Source organism: Zea mays, chromosome 4, assembly GCF_902167145.1.
Source record: "Zea mays cultivar B73 chromosome 4, Zm-B73-REFERENCE-NAM-5.0, whole genome shotgun sequence".
In the NCBI taxonomy this organism is placed as follows: domain Eukaryota; kingdom Viridiplantae; phylum Streptophyta; class Magnoliopsida; order Poales; family Poaceae; genus Zea; species Zea mays.
Genome location: NC_050099.1, coordinates 229089913 through 229093968, shown reverse-complemented (window position 1 = coordinate 229093968; position 4056 = coordinate 229089913).

Sequence of the window (4056 nt, the reverse complement as noted above, 5' to 3'; positions counted from 1 at the left end):
CACGAGGTGGTTAAGGTTATTCTAAGATCTCTCATTTTCCTTAACCCCACTCAAGTTCAATTAATTCATGGTAATCCTAGATACACACTAATGACTCCCGAGGAAGTAATCGGGAATTTTGTGAGCTTTGAATGTATGATTAAAGGATCAAAGAAGATCAACGAGCTTGACGAACCCTCCACGTCCGAAGCACAACCGGTGGCATTTAAGGCGACGGAGGAGAAGAAGGAGGAGTCTACACCAAGTAGACAACCAATAGACGCCTCCAAGCTCGACAATGAGGAGATGGCTTTAATCATTAAAAGCTTTCGCCAAATCCTCAAGCAACGGAAGGGGAAGGATTACAAATCCCGTTCCAAGAAAGTTTGCTACAAGTGTGGTAAGCCCGGTCACTTTATTGCTAAATGCCCTTTATCAAGTGACAGTGACAGGGATAACGACAAGAAGGGCAAGAGGAGAGAAAAGAAGAGGTACTACAAGAAGAAGGGCGGCGATGCCCATGTTTGCCGGGAGTGGGACTCGGACGAGAGCTCCACCGACTCCTCCTCCGACGAGGACGCCGCCAACATCGCCGTCACCAAGGGACTCCTCTTCCCCAATGTCGGCCACAAGTGCCTCATGGCAAAGGACGGCAAAAGGAAGAAGGTTAAATCTAAATCCTCCACTAAATATGAGTCCTCTAGTGATGATAATGCTAGTGATGAGGAGAATAACTTGCGTACCCTTTATGCCAACCTTAACATGGAACAAAAGGAAAAATTAAAAGAATTGATTAGTGCTATTCATGAGAAGGATGATCTCTTGGACTCTCAAGAGGACTTCCTTATTAAGGAAAACAAAAAGCATGTTAAGGTTAAAAATGCTTATGCTCTACAAGTTGAAAAATGTGAAAAATTGTCTAGTGAGCTAAGCACTTGCCATGAGACCATTAATAACCTTAGAAATGAAAATGCTAGATTAATTGCTAAGGTTGATTCTCATGTTTGTATTAGTTCAACTTCCAATCCTAGAGATGATAATGTCGATTTACTTGCTAGGATTGATGAGTTGAATGTTTCACTTGGTAGCCTTAAAAATGAAAATGAAAAATTGATTGCTAAGGCTAAAGATTTTGATGTTTGCAATACTACTATCTCCGACCTTAGAACTAAGAATGATATGTTGCATGCTAAGGTTGTAGAATTAAAATCTTGCAAACCCTCTACATCTATCGTTGAGCACACTTCTATTTGTACTAGATGTAGAGATGTTGATATCAATGCTATTCATGATCACATGGCTTTAATTAAACAACAAAATGATCATATAGCAATATTAGATGCTAAAATTGCCGAGCATAACTTAGAAAATGAAAAGTTTAAATTTGCTAGAAGTATGCTCTATAATGGGAGACGCCCTGGCATCAAGGATGGCATTGGCTTCCAAAGGGGAGACAATGTCAAACTTAATGCCCCTCCTAAAAATTTGTCTAACTTTGTTAAGGGCAAGGCTCCCATGCCTCAGGATAACGAAGGTTACATTTTGTACTCTGCCGGCTATCCCGAGAGCAAAATTAGGAGAACTCATTCTAGGAAGTCTCACTCTGGCCCTAACCATGCTTTCATGTATAAGGGTGAGACATCTAGCTCTAGGCAACCAACCCGTGCCAAGTTGCCTAGAAAGAAAACTCCTAATGCATCAAATGATCATGATATTTCATTTAAAACTTTTGATGCATCTTATGTTTTGACTAACAAATCCGGCAAGGTAGTTGCCAAGTTTGTTGGGGGCAAACACAAGGGTTCCAAGACTTGTGTTTGGGTACCCAAAGTTCTTGTTTCTAATGCCAAAGGACCCAAAACCGTTTGGGTACCTAAAGTCAAGAACTAAAATTGTTTTGTAGGTTTATGCATCCGGAGGCTCAAGTTGGATACTCGACAGCGGATGCACAAACCACATGACAGGGGAGAAGAAGATGTTCTCCTCATATGAGAAAAACCAAGATCCCCAACGAGCTATCACATTCGGGGATGGAAATCAAGGTTTGGTCAAAGGATTGGGTAAAATTGCTATATCACCTGACCATACTATTTCCAATGTTTTTCTTATAGATTCTTTAGATTACAATTTGCTTTCTGTATCTCAATTATGTCAAATAGGCTACAACTGTCTCTTTACTGATGTAGGTGTCACTGTCTTTAGAAGAAGTGATGATTCAATAGCATTTAAGGGTGTGTTAGAGGATCAGCTATACTTGGTAGATTTTGATAGAGCTGAACTCGACACATGCTTAATTGCTAAGACTAACATGGGTTGGCTCTGGCATCGCCGACTAGCCCACGTTGGGATGAAGAATCTTCATAAGCTTCTAAAGGGAGAGCACATTTTGGGACTAACAAATGTTCATTTTGAGAAAGACAGGATTTGTAGCGCATGCCAAGCAGGAAAGCAAGTTGAATCTCATCATCCACACAAGAACATCATGACTAGTGACAGGCCACTGGAGCTACTCCACATGGATCTATTCGGCCCGATTGCTTACATAAGCATCGGCGGGAGTAAGTATTGTCTTGTAATAGTGGATGATTATTCTCGCTTCACTTGGGTGTTCTTTTTGCAGGAAAAATCCCATACCCAAGAGATCTTAAAGGGATTCTTGAGACGAGCTCAAAATGAGTTCGGCTTAAGGATCAAGAAAATTAGAAGCGACAACGGGACGGAGTTCAAGAACTCTCAAATTGAAGGCTTTCTTGAGGAAGAGGGCATCAAGCATGAGTTCTCTTCTCCCTACACCCCACAACAAAATGGTGTAGTGGAGAGGAAAAATAGAACTCTATTGGACATGGCAAGAACCATGCTTGATGAGTACAAGACTTTGGATCGGTTTTGGGCCGAGGCGGTTAACACCGCTTGCTACGCCATCAACCGGTTATATCTACACCAAATCCTCAAGAAGACATCCTATGAACTCCTAACCGGTAAAAAGCCCAATATTTCATATTTTAGAGTCTTTGGTAGCAAATGCTTTATTCTTGTTAAAAGAGGTAGAAAATCAAAATTTGCTCCTAAGACTGTAGAAGGCTTTTTACTAGGATTTGATTCAAACACAAGGGCATATAGAGTCTTTAACAAGTCCACTGGACAAGTTGAAGTTTCTTGTGACGTTGTGTTTGATGAGACTAACGGCTCTCAAGTAGAGCAAGTTGATCTTGATGAGATAGGTGAAGAACAGGCTTCGTGCATCGCGCTTAGGAACATGTCCATTGGGGATGTGTGCCCTAAGGAATCCGAAGAGCCTCCAAATGCACAAGATCAACCATCCTCCTCCACGCAATCATCTCCACCAACCCAAAATGAGGACGAGGCTCAAGTTGATAAAGAGGAAGAACAAAATGATGAGCCACCTCAAGATGACAGCAATGATCAAGGGGGAGATGCAAACGATCAAGACAAGGAGGATGAAGAACCAAGGCCGCCACACCCCAGAGTCCACCAAGCAATCCAACGAGATCACCCCGTCGACACCATCCTCGGCGACATTCATAAGGGGGTAACCACTCGATCTCGGGTTGCACAATTTTGTGAGCATTACTCTTTTGTTTCCTCTGTTGAGCCACACAGGGCAGAGGAAGCACTTCAAGATTCGGATTGGGTGATGGCGATGCAAGAGGAGCTCAACAATTTCACGAGGAACGAGGTATGGCATTTAGTTCCACGTCCTAACCAAAATGTTGTAGGAACCAAGTGGGTCTTCCGCAACAAGCAAGACGAGCATGGTGTGGTGACAAGGAACAAAGCTCGACTCGTGGCCAAGGGGTATTCACAAGTCGAAGGTTTGGATTTTGGTGAAACCTATGCACCCGTAGCTAGGCTTGAGTCCATTCGCATATTATTAGCCTATGCTACTTACCATGGCTTCAAGCTTTATCAAATGGACGTGAAGAGTGCCTTCCTCAATGGACCAATCAAGGAGGAGGTCTATGTTGAGCAACCTCCCGGCTTTGAAGATAGTGAGTACCCTAACCATGTTTATAGGCTCTCTAAAGCGCTTTATGGGCTCAAGCAGGCCCCAAGAGC